Raw genomic sequence first — 21,233 nt, forward strand, 5'->3', positions numbered from 1 at the left:
CAAGATGATTCTGGAATATCTTGTGCTCTGTGTTCTGTGTTGTTTTATGTAATAGTCAGTTAGATGTGGCCACAAGAGGAGACACAGTGGAAGCCTGGAAAACAAATGTATTATGCTCACAGCCCTGGAAACAGGATGCCACCCAGGGCCACATGGAAAAGACACTAGGGTGGTCAGGAGGCCGAAGGGGCAGGTGTGAGGGGAGAGCTTAGGCCACCATTGGTGGCATTTCAAGGGCAAAGCAAGGCAGGCAGGGTAGACAATTAGAATTGGCTAGTTTGAATAATTTCAGCAGGCTCTAAGCTATAGGGATTGTCCCTAGTTGCCTGGCAACTGGCCCTTGGATGATGAAGGCAGAAGAGTACTGCCTCCTGGAGTCATGGGCCAGATAGGGGCTATCTGGCTCTGGACCGATCAGTTTGCACGTCAAAGGCATGCTGGGCCTTTGCTATCTCTAAGAGCTGACTGGCCCCAGGAAGGGTAGTATCTCCCCAGCCAGAAATGTTATTAAGATATTGAAACATCATGATATATAGAAAATAAAAATATAAGCAATACAGCCAGAAAGTAAGGAAGTGCTTAAGGGATGATGGATCTCTGTCAAAAGGACACAGGGGCCAGTTTTAAACAGCTTTCCCAAGCCAAATCTGGAACAGCTTGAGCATTAGCAATAGATTATGACTTGTTGAATACAATAGGAATTCACAAGTTTATAGAGACATTAATTCATTAAAAGTTTGATGAAAATGCAATATTGACATTGTATCAAAGTATCTCCCTACAAAATGCTTACGATTTATAAAGGGGAAAAGAGTAACTGGAGAAGCCTGGTGGACACAACCTTAATCAAGTGCTTCAAGTTAACATCATCAGTAGTGAGACTAATGGATATCATGAACCACTGGGTAGCATGCAAGGAGGATGCAGCATCACTGTGGTGGACTTTAATGTGGCCCCCATAATCCCACCTCCTGGTATTCATGTCCTTGTAGAACCTCCTCATCATGAGTGTAGGTGGGATCTGCAACTTCCTTCTAATCGATAGACTATGGCAAAGGTGATGGGAGTCATCCTGCTGTTATCTTACATCATATCAGCCTCCATCTTGCCAGCAGAACCATCTTAGAGTCTTGCTCTTCTTGCTGACTTTGAAGAAGCATGAGCTCTACAACCAAAAGGAAGTAAATCCTGCAAACAACCTGGGTGAGTTTGGAAGCAGGTCCTTCCCCAGTAGAGCCACAAGATGAGAACTCAGCCCTTGACTGAACCTTGATATAGCCTCACAGAGCACTCAGCTACACTGAGCCCAAAGTCCTGACCCACAGAAACTGTGAGATAATAAATGTGTATTGTTTTGTTTTGTTTTTATAAACTTATTTATTTATTTATTTATTTTAGCCTGCATTGGATCTTCATTGCTGTGCACAGGCTTCTCACTGCAGTGGCTTCTCTTGCTGCAGAGCATGGACTCTAGGTGCACAGGCTTCAGTAGTTGCGGCACGTGGGCTCAGTAGTTGTGGCGCATGGGCTTGGTTGCTCCACAGCATGTGGGATCTTCCTGGACCAGGGCTCAAACCTGTGTCCCCTGCATTGGCAGGCAGATTCTTAACCACTGCGCCACCAGGAAAGTCCCATATGTATTGTTTTAATCTGCTAAATTTGTGGTAATTTATTGTGCTGTATAGAAAGTGAGTACAGTCACTTCTACAATATTCCTGCCAAAGATGCCTGCAATCTTCAAATGTGTCAGAGGGATGAAATAAACTGGACTGAAGGAGACTAAGGACACATAGCAACTAAATGCAAGGGATGATCTTGGATTGGATCTTGGACCAGAGGGCAAAACCTTGTTATTAAGGACACTATTGTGACAATTGGTGAAATTTGAATATGGACTGTGGGTTAGATAACAGCATCTTATGAACATTGAATTTCTTGATTTTAAGCATTGTATGGTGATTATATAAGAAAATGATAAAGTGAAGATAGCAAAAAAACAATTGGTGAATCTGGATAAAGGCTACCTAGTAGTGTTTGGCACTATTCTTGCAACTTTTCCATAAACTTGAAATTATTTCAAAATAAAAATAATTTTAAAAAATTTAATGTTAGATTTCACTTCAAAATTGTACTGGAAACAATTCAAAAAGTCCTATTGTCACTTTGGGAAATTCAAGGGACTTGGGGACAACTGTCATAAAAGATATTCACTACCAGAGTCACATAGATATAAAGAATGTGAATAATACAAAACCTTTGGTCACCTTGTATGGGTTTGGTGCATGTTGTCAGAAATTTGACGTAGAGACTTGCCCTTTGGGACTAAGCCTTACACGTTATTCGCCTAGGAGCAATGGTCCTTAGGTTGTTGTGCAGGAAAGTTGGTGTGGTGCCATGTAGTGAACTCTCTGGGGCACTGCCCAGATCCCCTTTGGGCCTGAGGCCCTTGTCCTCTGGTGGCTGAGAGTGCGCTGGGCGCGTCAGCCATCCCTAGCTGAGGCTCTCTGTGGGAATTGCTCCCAGCCTAAGGAAGCTGCCTCGCCTGAGGTAAAGTCCCTCCTGAGGGCGAGCCACTTCTAATGACTGATGAGGAGGAATAGGCCCAACCTCCTTGCTTCAACTGGGACAACGTGGAAGGGCCACCTTAGTTCCAGGGCTCTCTGTGGGAGCAGCTCAGGTCCCTGCAGGAGCTGCATCATAGTTCAACTTCTCCCATTGCCCAGTCCTGTTTCCTCCACTCTCCTCATAGGGGATGATCCCGAGAGCCCTCCCTAAGAAACCTTCTTCAAGGCAATCTCCATCCCAAGTCGGTTTTCCAGGTAAGCGGATCTTCAGCATGTGCCTTCTTCAAACCCATGGACCTGCCTCATGACCACATAGACAGTCTGCCTGACTACACAGCTGCTCCTTCGTGTGGAATGGAGATAGGAATATTTCTGATCCATAACAAATGTGAATTTTAAAATTCAGGTTCTTTTTTAAATTTTTTTTTTAATTAATTTATTTATTTTTGGCTGTGTTGGGTCTTCGTTTCTGTGCGAGGGCTTTCTCTAGTTGCGGCAAGCGGGGGCCACTCTTCATCGCGGTGCGCGGGCCTCTCACTATCGCGGCCTCTCTTGTTGCGGAGCACAGGCTCCAGACGCGCAGGCTCAGTAGTTGTGGCTCACGGGCCCAGTTGCTCCGCGGCATGTGGGATCTTCCCAGACCAGCGCTCGAACCGTGTCCCCTGCATTAGCAGGCAGATTCTCAACCACTGCGCCACCAGGGAAGCCCCAGGTTCTTTTTTTAAACAATGTGGCTACAGAACCTAACAGAGATGAGGTATTTCTCAACCTTCTGTGCCACAATGTCCTCATTCAGGAAAAATTGATCTCTAATGATTTTGTTTACTTTAAAACTTTTAAACATAACACAATTAGGCAGAATAATATAAAATAAGGCCCCCGCAGATCCCCTCAGCCAGCTCCAATAATAAGACACAGCCAATCTTGCTGCATCGTTAACTCAAATACTTCCTCTTTTCCGTATTATGTGAAGCATATTCCAGACATCAAATTATTTCATCTGTAAGCTTTTCAGTATGTATCTTTAAAGAGAGTGGCTCTTTAAAATACATAACCACCAAAGCACTATGTAAAATATTATAAATTAGTAACAATAATTCCTTAATATCATCAAATGTCCTTTCAGTGTTCAGATTTAGTTGTTTTGCTTCATTTGTACAGTTAGTATATTTGAATCAAGATCCAAATAAGGTCTGCATATTATGATGGGTTGATCTGTCTCTGAAGGTTCCCCTCTACCTATTTTATTTTCTTCCTTTCCGTGTCTTTGTTGAAGAAAGCTGTAAAGTTCCCCACAGTCTGTAAACCTGTATTGTTTAACGTGCTCACCGGCATTTCCTGCAAATTGGTGGTTGGATCTGGAGGCTCCATCACATGTGGGATCTTTTTTGTTTTCTCTTTTTGGCAAGACAGCTTTTTAGGTGGGATTATATTCTTTCATTAGGAGCCACCTAAGGTCTGGTTGTTTCCCATTTAGTGATGTTCACTGCTGTTAATGATCAATGCCCAGATAAATACTCATTAGGAGTTATAAAACGGTATATTCTATCGTTACATCTTCATTTATTAGCTGGCCTACTTTTAAGAAAGAGAATTTTCCCCTTGTCCATTATTGGGTGACTCAATAAGAAATTTGGCAAACCGGCATTCAAAATAAGTGGGTTCCTCATCATCCTCACAGTATGACCAATTAATTTAATTTTGTCTAATATCATGATGAACTCCTGGAGGTCATGATGTACTTCAGGCCATTGCGTTATTATCTTTACTGATACTCAAGATGTTCACTCTCTGGTCAATGGGAACCTCTTCTAGTGGAATCCTGGGTCCTCTTGCCATGGCCCTAGTCGTCTTCGGTAACTTCCCTGCCATTTGGTATAACAAGATATACCAGGCTCATCTTGTACATTTCCTGCCCTAGACATGGAATCAGTTATCTCTCCAAGAAGCTCTGGTTCTTTGTAGTGGGAAAGGTATTTCAAAACCACAGTATGGGCTCAGGAAAACATTCACAGTCATTTTTTTTTTTTTAATGCCTATATTGGAGGAAGTTGGATGAAGGGATTCTTTTTACACCCCTCTGTATTATTTGAATTTTCATCATGTGTATTCATTCTTTTAAGTTATTTATGGCATACAATAAGGCATAAATACATTTTTTACAAAAAGTGAAAATTCTTTCACACCCTTCTGGTACCACTTTCCTGCCAGAGATAACTTCAGTTATCAGTATGTTGTGAATTCTTCCAGATTTTGTCTTAGACAGCATTATTACTTAAATAAGACTTCTGTCCTAAGGATTCCAGATTCTATTTTACTCTATTCAGATGATTCAAAGGAAGAGTTATCTAAGGTAAAAATGCAATGGATAGCAATTTAAATCTTTATTGGGACCAATAACTAGGGCTTCTGTGTTGCCAACTCCAGGGGGTGCTGTTTACATCACAGACTCCGTGATTGATTCCTCCTGGAATTTGCAGCACACAATACGCCTACCAACAAACCAACAGGAGGATAAGCAAAGGACAGAACATAGAGAAAACGGCTCTTGAATATATGAAAAAATGCTCAAGTTGGCTTTTAATAAGAAATATGCAAAATAAAACTACAACAAAGTACCATTTTTCACCTCTCAGATTGGCAAAGATTAAATGCTTACTAGCACATCATCATTCAATGCTGGTGGAATGACGGTATTTCTGGCTGTTTGACAATATGCATTCATTTACAAATTTATTAACACTTGCTAATTCAAAACACTTCTAGGTATTTACAAATATATACAAATATCCTTGACTGTTTAGGAAATGGTGTATGTGCAAGGCAGAACTTCTTAACAAGAGCTCCACAGAAAAATTTAGGGAATTTATCAACTTGAATGGTAAAAAAAATTGCGTTTTTGTTTTCACTAAACTCTAACTGAAATTTATCATTTCCTTTAATTATGAAACTAGGCAGGAAACCATAGTAGTATCAGTCTGTGCCTTTGTTACCAATAAAAGTCATATTTTATGTCATATTACAGTTGTAAATATTTTGAAATATCATTTATGCTCATCCATACTTTGAAATTAGAGTAGTTATTAGACCCATTGCTAGATCTCATTATCTAATTCATTAATAAACACATATATTTCTAAATAAAAAATATTTTGATAATTACATTTCAGTATAATTGGTTTACTTTTGATACTAAGGATTTTATTTTATATACTTGAAAACATCATGGTGAGAAGAAATTTATAGGCTTCACCAGACTGTCAAAGGGGTGCATGGGCACAAAAATAAGTTAGGAATAGGATAATTCATAGCATCATGTATATCATGGCAAACGATTGGAAGTAGCCCCAAAAGTACATTGCTACCATGGAATACTCTGCAGCTGCAAAAAAAAAAAAGAGGAATCTCTTTATCTAATAAAATGAAACAATATCCTAGATATTGTAAAGACAATAAAACAGTGTGCAGAAGGCCTTGTGTAATATGCAACTACTCATATAAAAAACGAGGGGGGGGGAGAATATATAATACAAACGTCTATCTGCTTGTAATGTGCATGAAATACCTCTGGAAGATAGACAAACAACTGGTAGTACTGGTGGCCTCCAAGGATGAGAGCTGGGTGGCTGGGACCTGGATTGTTAGGGAGGCTTCTTCCTGATACACCTCAGAGTACATTTAAAAATTTGAAACTGTGAATGTTCAATCTATTCAAAGAACTAAAATAAATAAAAGTTAACATTTAAAAAGTCCTTACCAGAGTCTGTCGAGGGGATTGATACACAGCAGCACATCTTAAAGTCCAGTCCCCACCTGGTCTGTGAACCTCAGCCTGTCCTGCAGTGAGTCCAGAAGGTTCTGTCATTTCAAAGCCCTACTCAGCCCAAACCCCCAATAAATTTTTTCTAAGACTTCCTTGGTTCTTGCCTTTCCTTCCACCTTTAGTCTTTTATCTTCCAGAAATAAAATTTAGCCTATTCCATTGCAAAGCACACACATTCCCGTCCTGTCTCTACTTCTATTGTATCACAAATGCTCACAAACCTAGTTGGCACCGGTGGAATTATTCTTAATGGGCAGTGAAGGGAAGTATGTGAATATTCACAAGTTAATCATTTTTTGTCTCCAATATTATTTGTTCACCTTTTCATAATATATTTATTTTAAGGTGAAGTGTTACTCATAGAATGGGGCAGATTTTTAGTTGTGTTATTTACAAGGAGGGTCTAGTTGCTACTATTTGTAAGAGAACATAAATATTATGGTATTAGATCACTAAAATATTTCTTCTTTCCAAAACTTCTCTCATGAATTTCCTACTGTTTCCAAAAAGGAAGCCAAGTTTCAGCATAATACGCTGATGACCACATTTGTCCATAGGTCTTTGGCAATATAGGGTACATTTATACTACCAAAGTAAAATATTTTGAAGAAAACATTAATGCTGAGTTTTGAAGAGCAATGCTAGCATGAATAATGATTGCCAAAATTATGCAAGTGACAAAAGAATTGTGTTTATAAATATTTGTTTGGCACTTCTGGTAAAAAATGTTAATTCTTCTTGAGATTTGGGTCAGCAGAGAGAAGACTGTTTCATTTTTTGGAAAATATATTGCTTAGAAGTAGACTTGAGGTTCTTTGTATGATAAACAGAACTACACAGGGTTTTGCCACAAAAACTTGAACAAATCATTTTAAATTAAAACATAAGCTTATTGTTTTTACGGTGGACTCTGGGAAAATAGTTGAGGTCTCAACAGAAACCTCCAGCTTGTTTTTGAGTCAGAAATGTGTTTTCTTTGGAGTCATGAACAGGATGAAGAAAACTGGGACAGCTGCCCAGACCCCATGCTTTGAGCTCTTCCATGCTGCAAAGCGAAATAGTGGCTGGAACTGTGGGGACATTCAGGGCTGCCAGTGGAAGGGGGGTGGGGACATGCTTTGGGAGGAGGGAGATAACGTTTCCTGTTACTTCTGAAAACCTGTGTAACAAGGTGAGTTGTTAAGAAAGGAATAACTGGTATTTCCAGTTCCTTTTCCCACCCGTGACACCCAGTACAAAGATTTCCCTGGATTGTGTTCCCCAGAGGAGCACATGGAAGTTGGGGCTTTGAAGTTGAAGCCACAGAAGCTACCTAATTGAGGTGGAAGGTTAGTTTTCTTCAGGCTGGGAGTGGAAATGTGCATAGGAACCAGGCAGATTTTTGGAGGAACCTGGGACTTGGGCTCCCTTGCATGTAAGTGCCTAAGAGGAATTATTTCAGGATGCCTATTAGAGGCTCAACACTTACCTCCAGGCTCATAGGAAACCCTGAGGCTCTGGGGGGCTCTGTGGGCCTGTGTGTGGTAGAGGAGTAGACCACCATGAGGGACATCTCTGGTCTGCCTGGAACATACTGCCTGAGCAGTGCTTTGGAAAACTGCCACAGCAGATGGAGTAGCTGATAAGGACTCTGCAGGCTATGGCAACCCAGATACCAGGAAATTCTTGAATGAACCCCTGGAGGATAAGAGAGAATCCCTCAAGCATGACTGAGGTTGAATTTTCTGCCAGTCATGTAGGTAAAAGTACAGAACCAATTTCTCTGATTTAGAGAAATGTAGCATTTAGACACCAGTAAGTAGCAGAGTAACTTTCATACTTGTCACATTGAAAATATTTATATACAGCCAGACATAAAGTTCACCTCCCCTGTATTACTCCTCACACACACACACACACACACACGCACACACACATTTCTGTCAACATCTTGGAAATGAGACTGCTTGGGATCAACTTGCTTCCCCTCCCTTCCTTACACATTCTTCAGTCTTCATGTTACCTGTCACATTAGTCTTTCATTTGTTGGCTTCATTCACTTACTCATTTAATTCTACAGAAAATCTTGAGGGCCTAATATCTGCCTATAACTCAAAGGCATAGTTCTAGTCATGAGATGTTCACCGTCCAGAGCATGATGTTGAGTAGAGAGTGAGAGGGTCTGGGTGGATGGGCAGCGAGAACAGTTCATGACCCTAGAAGGAGGACAGGGGACTTCCCTGGTGTCCAGTGGCTAAGGTCCAGCGGCTAAGGTGGTCTGTGCTCCCAATGCAGGCGGCCCGGGTTTGATCCCTGCTTGGAGAACTAGATCCCACATGCCACAACTAAGAGTTCGCATGCCGCAATTACAGATCCTGCATGCTGCAACTAAGACCCGGTGCAGCCAAATAAATAAACAAATATTAAAAAAAGAAGAAGAAGGAGCAGGACAGAAGACTTTAGAAGTACAGAGGGACATTTAATCCCATCTGGAATGAGAGGAGGGGTCAGGCTACATTTTTGCAAGAAAATGAGGCCTTAGCAGATCTTGAGGTTGTAGGGAGTAAATGGGAACAGGAAGAACATTGCAGGGAGATGGATCAACCAGGGCACATGCATGGGGACATGAAGAATATCATCTGCTCAATGAACCACAGAGCTTGACACTGTAAGAATACAAGCTGTAAGAGGAACAACCACATATTCTTTCTACCTATTGCTGTTTCTGAACATTATGCTTTATATACTCCCCTTGACAGTCATCTAACTAACTTCTCAAAGATTCTGCCCAGTGTGGATACATGTAAGAAGAAATAGCAAGCTAAGCAAAAGGAGTTTTGGCAGCCAAGTAGAAGGCTGGACTATTGGGAGAGTTTTATTAGACCAATCACAAGGAAATTCTGAATTCCTCTTGATATATATGGATAATCAAAATATATTAGTCAAATACTTAGAGACTTTCATTTCTATATGTAGATTAAAAATTGTAATATAATGGTCTTCTGAGAAAAGTACATATTAGCAGATGTTACTGCAACAAATATCTTCCCTTATGTGAACAGATTTAACATATAATTTAGTGCTTGTCAACTGAAATTAAAATTATTAAGTTATTTCCTGCATAATTTGATTACCTGTGGTCGAGAGGACACAGAAAGCTGAGTAAAGGGCGTGGTTTTCCACATAAAGACAAATGCTGTTTTCAGACTCAATGCAGAATGTCCTCTTCAAGGTAAGGTCTTGTCCTTCGCTAATTCCTCCACACAAATATTCCTTCCCTTTCCACTTTACTCTCCACCTTAAGCCATCTCTTCTTTTGGGAAGTGTCCCATGAACCAAACTCAGCCTTTTTAGCAGCTTGGTCATTTTTCCAAGAAGAAAAAGGAGAATCATTTTCAATGAAAGTTTATTGCCCTTGGGCTGTTTGTCAGATCAATGGACCAAGTAAAGAGATGGAAGAGATGATGAGATTAAAGAATTATTGCCTCAATCTAGTTTTTTCCTTAAACAAAAAAAAAGTTTTAAAACTTTTGTTCCTTAGGAATAATTTAAGATTTTCAGTGCATGTTCCTTTAGAGTAAGTTTTTAAAATTCTATTTGAACCATAGACCCTGTGACAGCATACTGATGTTTATACCCCTTCTAAGAGTAATGTTTTTAAATGCATAAAATAAAATACATATGATTACAATTAAAATAAATAATTATACAAAAATACAATGATGAAAACTGGTTTTAAAACTTCATGATAACATGTGTGTCTTTATTAACACATTAAATAATAAGATCCAGCTCCAAATCTAGTAGCTACAATATTTTGAGGTAGTGATGAACGTAAAGGATATTTTCAAGATATCTACAACAATTGTAATGTGATGGGAATTATTTCTCTTGGTGACAGACTTACAGGAACAGTTAATAATTACTGTGGTTTGGAATCTATATTCATAACTGAAGGAAGTGTTAGAGGTTCAGGAAAAAAAATTTTTTTTAACATCTTTAGTGGAGTATAATTGCTTTACAATGTTGTGTTACTTTCTGCTGTATAACAATGTGAATCAGCTATACGTATACATATATCCCCATATCCCCTCCCTCTTGTGTCTCCCTCCCTCCCATCCTCCCTATTCCACCCCTCTAGGTGGTCACAAAGCACCAAGCTGATCTCCCTGTGCTATGCTGCTGCTTCCCACTAGCAAACTGTTTTATATTTGGTAGTGTATATACATCGATGCTACTCTCTCACTTCATCCCAGTTTACCCTTCTCCCTCCCTGTATCAAGTCCATTCTCTACATCTGTCTTTATTCCTGTGCTGCCCCTAGGTTCTTCAGAAACTTTTTTTTTTTTTTAAGATTCCATATATATGTGTTAGCATATGATGTTTGTTTTTCTCTTTCTGACTTACTTCACTCTGTATGACAGATTCTAGGTCCATCCACCTCACCACAAATAATTCAATTTCGCTTTTTTTTATGGCTGAGTAATATTCCATTGTATATATGTGCCACATCTTCTTTATCCATTCATCTGTCGATGGACACTTAGGTTGCTTCCATGTCCTGGCTATTTTAAATAGTGCTGCAATGAACATTGTGGTACATGACTCTTTTTGAATTATGGTTTTCTCAGGGTATATGCCCAGTAGTGGGATTGCTGGGTCATATGTTAGTTCTATCTTTAGTTTCTTAAGGAACCTCCATAATATTCTCCATAGTGTCTGTATCAATTTACATTCCCACCAACAGTGCAAGAGGGTTCCCTTTTGTCCACACCCTCTCCAGCATTTATTGTTTGTAGATTTTTTGATGATGGCCTTTCGGACTGGTGTGAGGTGATACCTCACTGTAGTTTTGATTTGCATTTCTCTAATGATTAGTGTTGTTGGACATCCTTTCCAGTTGGCAATCTGTATATCTTCTTTGGAGAAATGTCTATTTAGGTCTTCTGCCCATTTTTGGACTGGGTTGTTTGTTTTTTTGATATTGAGCTGCATGAGCTGCTTGTATATTTTGGAGATTAATCTACTGTAGGTCGCTTCATTTGCAAATATTTTCTCCCATTCTGAGGGTTGTCTTTTCATCTTGTTTGTGGTTTCCTTTGCTGTGCAAAAGATTTTAAGTTTCATTAGGTCTCATTTGTTTATTTTTGTTTTTATTTCCATTTCTCTAAGAGTGGGTCAAAAAGGATCTTGCTGTGATTTATGTCATAGAGTGTTCTGCCTATGCTTTTTTTTTTTTTTTTTTGCCTATGCTTTTCTCTAAGAGTTTTAGAGTGTCTGACCTTACACTTAGGTCTCGAATCCATTTTGAGTTTATTTTTGTGTATGGTGTTAGGGAGTGTTCTAATTTCATTCTTTTACATGTAGCTGTCCAGTTTTCCCAGCAGCACTTATTGAAGAGGCTGTCTTTTTTCCATTGTATATTCTTGTCACTTTTATCAAAAATAAGGTGACCAGGGCTTCCCTGGTGGTGCAGTGGTTGAGAATCTGCCTGCCAATGCAGGGGACACGGGTTTGAGCCCTGGTCTGGGAAGATCCCACATGCCACGGAGCAACTAGGCCCATTAGCCACAACTACTGAGCCTGCACGTCTGGAGCCTGTGCTCCGCAACAAGAGAGGCCGCGAGAGTGAGAGGCCCGTGCACCGCGATGAAGAGTGGTCCCCGCTTGCCACAACTGGAGAAAGCCCTCGCACAGAAATGAAGACCCAACACAGCCAAAAATAAATAAATTAATTAATTAATTAAAAAAAAAATAATAAGGTGACCATATGTGCATGGGTTTATCTCTGGGCTTTCTATACTGTTCCATTGATCTATATTGCTGTTTTTGTGCCAGTACCATACTGTCTGGATTACTGTAGCTTTGTGGTATAGTCTGAAGTCTGGGAGCCTGATTCCTCCAGCTCTGTTTTTCTTTCTCAAGATTGCTTTGGCTATTCTGGGTCTTTTGTGTTTCCATACAAATTGTGAAATTTTTTGTTCTGGTTCTGTGAAAAATGCCATTGGTAGTTTGATAGGGCATGCATTGAATCTGTAAATTGCTTTGGGTAGTATAATCATTTTCACAATGTTGATTCTTCCAATCTAAGAACATGGTATACCTCTCCATCTGTTTGTATCATCTTTAATTTTTTTCATCAGTGTCTTATAGTTTTCTGCATATAGGTCTTTTGTCTCTTTAGGTACCTTCATTCCTAGGTATTTTATTCTTTTTGTTGCAAAGGTAAATGGAGTGTTTCCTTAATTTCTCTCTCGGATTTTTCATCATTAGTGTATAGGAATGCAAGAGATTTCTGTGCATTAATTTTGTATCCTGCTACTTTACCAAATTCATTGATTAGCTCTAGTAGTTTTCTGGTAGCATCTTTAGGATTCTCTATGTATAATATCATGTCATCTGCAAACAGTGACAGTTTTATTTCTTCTTTTCCAATTTGGATTCCTTTTATTTCTTTCTCTTCTCTGATTGCTGTGGCTAACACTTCCAAAACTATGTTGAATAATAGTGGTGAGGGTGGGCAACCTTGTCTTGTTCCTGATCTTAGTGGAAATGGTTTCAGTTTTTCACCATTGAGAATGATGTTGGCTGTGGGTTTGTCCTATATGGCCTTTATTATGTTGAGGTAAGTTCCCTCTATGCCTACTTTCTGGAGAGTTTTTATCATAAATGTGTGTTGAATTTTGTCAAAAGCTTTTTCTGCATCTATTGAGATGGTCATATGGTTTTTCTCCTTAAATTTGTTAATATGGTGTATCACATGGATTGATTTGCATATATTGAAGAATCCTTGCATTCCTGGGATAAATCCCACTTGATCATGGTGTATGATCCTTTTAATGTGCTGTTGGATTCTGTTTGCTAGTATTTTGTTGAGGATTTTTGCATCTATGTTCATCAGTGACATTGGCCTGTAGTTTTCTTTCTCTGTGACATCTTTGTCTGGTTTTGGTATCAGGGTGATGGTGGCCTCGTAGAATGAGTTTGGGAGTGTTCCTCCCTCTGCTATATTTTGGAAGAGTTTGAGAAGGATAGGTGTTAGCTCTTCTCTAAATGTTTGATAGAATTCACCTGTGAAGCCATCTGGTCCTGGGCTTTTGTGTGTTGGAAGATTTTTAATTACGGTTTCAATTTCAGTGCTTGTGGTTGGTTTGTTTATATTTTCTATTTCTTCCTGGTTCAGTCTCGGAAAGTTGTGCTTTTCTAAGAATTTGTCCATTTCTTCCAGGTTGTCTATTTTATTGGCATATAGTTGCTTGTAGTAATCTCTCATGATCCTTTGTATTTCTGCAGTGTCAGTTGTTACTTCTCCTTTTCCATTTCTAATTCTGTTGATTTGAGTCTTCTCCCTTTTTTTCTTGATGAGTCTGCCTAATGGTTTATCAATTTTGTTTATCTTATCAAAGAACTAGCTTTTAGTTTTATTGATCTTTGCTATCATTTTCTTCATTTCTTTTTCATTTATTTCTGATCTGATCTTTATGATTTCTTCCCTTCTGCTAACTTTGGGGGTTTTTGTTCTTCTTTCTCTAATTGCTTTAGGTGTAAGGTTAGGTTGTTGATTTGAGATGTTTCTTGTTTCTTGAGGTAGGATTATATTGCTATAAACTTCCCTCTTAGAACCGCTTTTGCTGCATCCCATAGGTTTTGGTCATTGTGTTTTCATTGTCGTTTGTTTATAGGTATTTTTTGATTTCCTCTTTGATTTCTTCAGTGATCTCTTGGTTATTTAGTAACATATTGGTTAGCCTCCATGTGTTTGTGTTTTTTAGTTTTTTTCCTGTAATTGATATCTAGTCTCATAGCACTGTGGTTGGAAAAGGTACTTGATACAATTTCAATTTTCTTAAATTTACCAAGGCTTGATTTGTGACCCAAGATATGATCTATCCTGGAGAATATTCCATAAGCACTTGAGAAGAAAGTGTATTCTGTTGTCTTTGGATGGAATGTCCTATAAATATCAATTAAGTCCATCTTTTTTAATATGTCATTTAAAGCTTGTGTTTCCTTATTTATTTTCATTTTGGATGATCTTTCCATTGGTGAAAGTGGGGTGTTAAAGTCCCCTACTATGATTGTGTTACTGTCGATTTCCCCTTTTATGGCTGTTAGCATTTGCCTTATGTACTGAGGTGCTCCTATGTTGGGTGCATAAATATTTACAATTGTTATATCTTCTTCTTGGAGTGATTCCTTGATCATTATACAGTGTCCTTCTTCGTCTCTTGTAATAGTCTTTATTTTAAATTCTATTTTGTCTGATATGAGAATTGCTACTCCAGCTTTCTTTTGATTTCCATTTGCATGGAATATCTTTTTCCATCCCCTCACTTTCAGTCTGTATGTGTCCCTAGGTCTGAAGTGGGTCTCTTATAGACAGCATACACATGGGTCTTGTTTTTGTATCCATTCAGCAAGCCTGTGTCTTTTGGTTGGAGCATTTAATCCATTCACGTTTAAGGTAATTATCGATATGTATGTCCCTATTATCATTTTCTTAACTGTTTTGGGTTTGTTATTGTAGGTCTTTTCCTTCTCTTGTGTTTCCTGCCTAGAGAAGTTCCTTTAGCATCTATTGTAAAGCTGGTTTGGTGGTGCTGAATTCTCTTAGCTTTTGCTTGTCTGTAAAGGTTTTAATTTCTCCATCGAATCTGAATGAGATCCTTGCTGGGTAGAGTAATCTTGGTTGTAGGTTTTTCCCTTTCATCACTTTAAATATGTCCTGCCACTCTCTTCTGGCTTGCAGAGTTTCTGCTGAAAGATCAGCTGTTAACCTTATGGGGATTCTCTTGTGTGTTATTTTTTGTTTTTCCCTTGCTGCTTTTAATATGTTTTCTTTGTATTTAATTTTTGATAGTTTGATTAATATGTGTCTTGGTATGTTTTTTCTTGGATTTATCTTGTATGGGACTCTCTGCACTTCCCGGAGTTGATTGAGTATTTCCTTTCCCATATTAGGGAAGTTTTCAACTATAATCACGTCAAATATTTCCTCAGTCCGTTTCTTTTTCTCTTCTTCTGGGACCCCTAAAATTCGAATGTTGGTGCATTTAATGTTGTCCCAGAGGTCCCTGAGACTGTCCTCAAGTGTTTTCATTCTTTTTTCTTTAATCTGCTCTGCGGTTGTTATTTCCACTATTTTATCTTCCAGGTCACTTATTCGTTCTTCTGCCTCAGTTGTATTCTGCTATTTATTCCTTCTAGAGAATTTTTAATTTCATTTATTGTGTTGTTCATCATTTTTGTTTGCTGTTTAGTTCTTCTAGGTCTTTGTTAAATGTTTCTTGTATTTTCTCCATTCTAGTTCCAAGATTTTGGATCATCTTTACTATCATTACTCTGAGTTCTTTTTCAGGTAGACTGCCTACTTCCTCTTCACTTTTTTGGTCTGGTGGGTTTTTACCTTGCTCCTTCATGTGCTGTGCATTTCTCTGTCTTCTCATTTTGCTTAACTTACTGTGTTTGTGGTCTCCTTTTTGCAGGCTGCAGGTTCATAGTTCCTGTTGTTTTTGGTGTCTTCCCCCATTGGTTAAGGTTGGTTCAGTGGCTTGTGGAGGCTTGCTGGTGGAGGGGACTGGTGCCTGTGTTCTGGTGGATGAGGCTGGATCTTGTCTTTCTGGTGGCAGGACCACGTCCGGTGGTGTGTTTTTGGGTGCCTGTGAACTTATTATGATTTTAGGCAGCCTCTCTGCTAATGGGTGGGATTGTGTTCCTGTCTTCCTAGTTGTTTGGCATGAGGTGTCCAGCACTGGAGCTTGCTGGTCGTTGAGTGGAGCTGGGTCTTAGCATTGAGACAGAGATCTCTGGGCGAGCTCTTGTCAATTGATATTACGTGGGGCTGGGAGGTCTCTGGTGGTCCAGTGTCCTGAACTCAGCTCTCCCACCTCAGAGGCTCAGGCCTGACACCCGGCCGGAGCACCAAGACCCTGTCAGCCACATGGCTCAGAAGAAAAGGGAGAAAAAAAAGAATGAAAGAAAAAAATAAATAAATAAAATAAAATAAAGTTATTAAAATAAAAAAATTAAAATTAAAAAATTAAAAAAGAAAAGAAGAGAGCAGCAAAACCAATAAACAAATCCACCAATGATAACAAGCGCAAAAAACTATACTAAGATAAACATAAAAATCAGAAACAGGTCAGTCGCATACAGCAACCCCCAAGTCTTCAATTGCTCCCAAAGTCCACCACCTCAATTTTGGGATGATTCGCTGTCTATTCAGGTATTCCTGATGCAGATGCAGGGTACATCAAGTTGATTGTGGAGATTTAATCTGCTGCTCCTGAGGCTGCTGGGAGAGATTTCCCTTTCTCTTCTTTGTTCGCACAGCTCCTGGGGTTCAGCTTTGGATTTGGCCCTGCCTCTGTGTGTAGGTCACCTGAGGGCATCTGTTCTTCGCTCAGACAGGAGGGGATTAAAGGAGTGCTGATTAAGGGGCTCTGGCTCACTCAGGATGTGGGGAGGGAGGGGTACAGAATGCGGGGCAAGCCTGTGGCGGTAGAGGCCAGCGTGATGTTGCAACAGCCTGGGGCATGGTATGTGTTCTCCCAGGGAAGTTGTCCCTGGATCACGGGACCCTGGTAGTGGCGGGCTGCACAGGCACCCAGGAGGGGAGGTGTGGAGAGTGACCTGTGCTTGCACACAGGCGTCTTGGAGGCTGCAGTAGCAGCCTTAGCATTTCATGCCTGTCTCTGGTATCCGCAGTGATAGCCGTGGCTCACGCCCATCTCTGAAGGTCGTTTAGGTGGTGATCTGAATCCCCTCTCCTCGTGCACCCCAAAACAATGGTCTCTTGCCTCTTAGGCTGTTCCAGACTTTTTCTCGGACTCCCTCCCAGCTAGCTGTGGTGCACTAGCCCCCTTCAGGCTGTGTTCACGCCGCCAACCCCAGTCCTCTCCCTGGGATCTGACCTCCGAAGCCCGAGCCTCAGCTCCCAGCCCCCGCCTGCCCCAGCGGGTGAGCAGACAAGCCTCTCGGGCTGGTGAGTGCTAGACGGCACTGATCCTCTGTGCAGGAATCTCTCGGCTTTGCCCTCCACACCCCTGTTGCTGCGCTCTCCTCCGTGGCTCTGAAGCACCCCCCTCCGCCCGCAAATGGGCTTCCTAGTGTGTGGAAACCTTTCCTCCTTCACAGCTCCCTCCCACTGGTGCTGGTCTCGTCCCTACTCTTTTGTCTCTTTCTTTTTTCTTTTGCTCTACCCAAGTACGTGGGGAGTTTCTTGCCTTTTGGGAGGTCTGAGGTCTTCTGCCAGCGTTCAGTAGGTGTTCTGTGGGAGTTGTTCCACATGTAGATGTATTTTTGATGTATTTGTGGGGAGGAAGGTGATCTCCACGTCTTACTCCTCCGCCATCTTGAAGGTCCTCCTCAGGAAAAATTTTTAAAGGAATTTTTTCTTCATCCAATCCCATGGACTACTGAATTCTGTCCCTGCACCCAGACAAAGGACCCTTGTTTTACAGGGGTCTGGGATGAATACATTGACTCCATTTCTACTGTTAATGTGGAGAGCACTTTAATGAGACCCATCCCCCCATGAGAAGGCAAGAGGCATCTTCATTCCTTTAGGAGATGGGAGAAGGAAGAGGAAGGTCTACTCTTCCATTGTTCTTTTAAAGCCTGTATACCTAAACTCTGTATTCAACCTGTGAAACACTGTAAACTCATTCCATACACCTTCCCTAATCCTTTACAATTTTAAAATTTATTAAAAAAAAAAAAAAAAGTTTTAGCCCAGAGACAGCACAGTAGAGTAAAACAAACATGAACCTGCCAGAGAACCCTTGTGCTCCAGCTTCATCTCCTGCACCACCTTGGTAAGTCCCTTGACTTTGATCCTTGGCTCAGTCACCATAAATCAGGCACAATAATATCTACCTAGCAGCATTATGGTGAAGTTTAAAGGTGGCAACATCTATGAAATTTGTAAGCTCTGAAGAGCTGTGCAAACACTACAGAAGTCCACTGTATATTTACAGAGGACTGGGTCTCCTCTATATGTCTTTTTCTCACTGTGTGTACAGACCATGGCCCCAGAGAAAGGTAAAGTCAATAACAGCGCATTAAGGAAGAAGTGTCCCTGGCTAGGGACTGGTACAGAGTGTCAGAAAGGTAGAGAGTTTCCTTTGCACCTGGTGTGTCTCAGAGCTTCTTTCCCTGCTGCTTTGTGGCTGGATAAAACCATCCCGCTCCACCAGCTCCCACAAGAAGAACACGTAAAGTTTCCCAAGTTTGCTTTAACCACCAAAGTATTCATCCATCCACCCACAAATAGTTATGAAAGGTATTAGAAATGGCTTTGCAGGTGCCAACCAATTGGAACTGTAGAGCCACCAGGGAATACAATGGCTCTTCTGTTTTGAAATAAATATTTAAACCTGCAAATATTTGTGGGCATTTTGTTAAGCCCCTGTACACATGGCTAACTCTTCAGCCTATACTCTGCCAAACGCCACTAATACAGAAACCATATGCCATTTTATGTGAGCAGTTATTCTTTTAAGATTTATACATATATTTTAGAGAAACACACTGAAGTATTTTTGGATGAAATGATATGAAGTATAGATGAGTGAGACTGACCATGTGTTAATATTTGTTGAAGTTGCATGATGGGCGTGTGGGGTTTAATTATACTACTTTTTCTACCATTGGATATGTTTGTATTTTTCCATTATAAAGATATTTAGAAGCTTTACCTGTACATAAGGAAAAACAAGGTATTCCACATTCATGTTAAATAAGCGGAAATAAAGTGAATTAGTGAAAATTTAGACTCTACCAGTTCATCTGGAGAGATGGTTGCTACGCACCCTAGCTTGTTTTAAAATTTGTTTTAGCAATATTGGTGCTATTATTTTACAGATAATAACAATGAACATTACTTTAGGCAGGAAAACACATAAAACATGATTTTTTTGCTCTGCACCTTTTTCAGCCAGACTGATCTGATTGCCAATGACGATATCCACCAGTTGTATCTGTTCAAATATGTGCTGGTCTTTTATAGTAAAACTTAGAATAGCTATTTTTTCTGAAAACACATATGAGTGATCAACAAGGTGATCAATTTGAGGGACCTGTGCCCGAAATATATAGTATATATTTAAAGTAGAATTAAAATTCATAATGGAGACACTGTTATTTACTGAGTATTTTAGGGAATCATCATATCTTTAGTACATGAAACACATATGGCAGCCTCAGTACTATAAAGATATCTTTCAACAGCAAGTTACAAGTGAACCACAATTTGAGATAATATATCTTTACGTAAATAATTCACCACTTTATCTTATAGCCAAGCCATAGATGCATTATTAAAAGGATTATCTCCTAAGAACATGAAACTGGTGATTACAGTTTATTAAGGCAACACATAAAATGGCATTAACCCATTTACAGATGATCCTAGAGATGAAATTTGAAGAAGTTTAAAAAATGTTCTTCTGCAGGTTGTTTCATCTCTATTTTCCTCAGTATCATTAAATTTTTATAATAGGACAAATACATCACATTTAGGAGTGTTTGCTAAAATCCAAATGAAATGTATTAGTTTCTGCATGTTATTTAGGTTATAAAAAAGGAATATTTATCCCTTCTGTCACTTTTATGAATATCTCTATGAATATATATTGATATTTATGAATTCCATATTTCCATGAAAATCTAAAATATGAATATTAACTCTTTTCTCCCATTCCATGTCAAAACATACAACTTTTGATTATAGCAATAGTGACTTGCTACCACAAAGACCAGCTCCCTATGTAATCGGTTCCTCTTCTCCAAGAATCAAGAAAAATCTTACTGGGACTTCCCTGGTGGTCCAGTGGTTAAGACTTCTCCTTCCAATGCAGGGGTGCGGGTTCGATCCCTGGTCAGGAGCCAAAAAGCCAAAACATAAAACAGAAGCAATATCATAACAAATTCACTAAAGACTTTAAAAATGGTCCACATCAAAAAAAAAAAAGAAAAAGTCTTTCTGCACCACCCAGGAAGCTGATTCATGACAGAAATCAACAAGCTGTTAGATAGCATTCTATATCCTGTTCAGGGTCTTACTGGGGCAAATTGGGTCAAGGGTAGTTGACCAAGTTTTAAATCCTTTAAGAACATCTAATGAATAAGAAAGAAATCATAACTTCTATATCTTTATCAAATGCTGATTTGATTCTGCTTCGGTTTTGATTGCTTTGATCCAGCTCGTCACATAAAAAGAGTCCAAAAAAACAAGTCGGTTTGGCCATGATCTAAAACTTTCAATCACGTGTGCATGGTATTCGCAACTGTATTTGCTTGATTACTTAGAGTGATATTTCGCTCAGTGCAAAAAAAAGTGAAGTAAAAAACTCAAAAGGAATGCGGTGGATACAGTCCTTACTAATAATACCTCCATTTATGTAGAACTTTATGGTCTTCAAAGCCCTTCTAAATTCATAACCAAAATGTTGAGAAAAAGGTTGTATGATTATTACATTTATTAACTAGACTTGAGCTATTTCGTTTGATGCACGAAACAGTGTTAGTACAGGCAGAGCAGGTATTGTTACCATTTTGCAACTGGGAAAACTAAGACCCAGAGAGCTCAAATGACTTGCCCAGGATCACAGAAAATGTGGCAAGCCTAGAAGTAAACCTATGTCTCCTGGATCCTAGCACTTTTTCCCTCCTGACATGCCATACCGTTTCTAAGATAGTTATGAATGATGATTGACCTTAAATTACTTGTCTATCTTTGGAAAACATTTTTTTCTCCCCGGATCCCCAGCTGCCTGGCACCAGCACTCTCCTCAGGCTCTTGGAATCATGATTAACAGGAGGGGAACAGGTGGCAGCTTGGCCATCTGCCACATGGAAAGACTAGG

The sequence above is a fragment of the Balaenoptera musculus genome, chromosome 4, assembly GCF_009873245.2.
Source record: "Balaenoptera musculus isolate JJ_BM4_2016_0621 chromosome 4, mBalMus1.pri.v3, whole genome shotgun sequence".
NCBI classification, from domain to species: Eukaryota; Metazoa; Chordata; class Mammalia; order Artiodactyla; family Balaenopteridae; genus Balaenoptera; species Balaenoptera musculus.